This window comes from Dipodomys merriami, unplaced genomic scaffold, assembly GCF_024711535.1.
Source record: "Dipodomys merriami isolate MVZ:Mamm:240054 unplaced genomic scaffold, mDipMer1.0.p SCAF_2474, whole genome shotgun sequence".
NCBI classification, from domain to species: Eukaryota; Metazoa; Chordata; class Mammalia; order Rodentia; family Heteromyidae; genus Dipodomys; species Dipodomys merriami.
Window position 1 is genome coordinate 48,323 of NW_027203909.1, and position 646 is coordinate 48,968.

A 646-nucleotide genomic window follows, 5' to 3' on the forward strand; every position below is an offset into this window, starting at 1 on the left:
TACACCCACATTTTCTTGATCCATTCATCTACTGAGGGGCATCAGGGTTGGCTCTATATCAGCTATTGTAAATAATGCTGCAGTAAACATAGCTGTGCTGGTAGTTTTAGTATGGTCTTGTTTGTGATCATTCGGGTAAATGCCCATAAGTGGGATTGCTGGGTCATAGGAAAGCTTCATATGGAGTCTTTTGAAGAGCCTCCATACTGCTTTCCAAAGTGGTTGAACAAGTTTACACACCCACCAAGAATGCACTAGAGTTCCCTGTGGCCAGATACTCTCCAGCATCTGTTGTTGCAAAAATATGGAACATTTCACTAATTTGCATGTCAACCTTGCTCAGGGGCCATGCTAATCTTCTCTGTATTGTTCCAATTTTAGCGTATTTGCTGCCTAATTGAGCACAGAACATTTTTTATATATAAAGTGTAATTGATTTTCTTAAACTAGACAATTCAAAAAAAAGTAAGTTCAAAAGAATTCTTGTGAAATTTTAGAAGCATGTATTTCTTTTTTTTTTTTTGTTAGCAATACAACAAACTGTTAGTACCATGCATTTCTTACATAAGCACACATTTAAGAATAAAGTCAAGACTGGCATGTCAAAAACAAAATAATTCCAGATATTTGTTGTTCAAGAGATGTG

The 646-nt window shown here is 35.9% G+C and overlaps 1 non-coding gene across 1 annotated transcript; it reads right to left on the bottom strand.

Annotated features, from left to right (window-relative positions):
- Positions 1-298: 298 nt before the first annotated feature.
- Positions 299-405, bottom strand: LOC138836051 (U6 spliceosomal RNA). Its single transcript, XR_011374886.1, has one exon. It is a non-coding gene; the product is annotated as a U6 spliceosomal RNA (small nuclear RNA).
- Between the last annotated feature and the right edge of the window lie 241 nt (positions 406-646).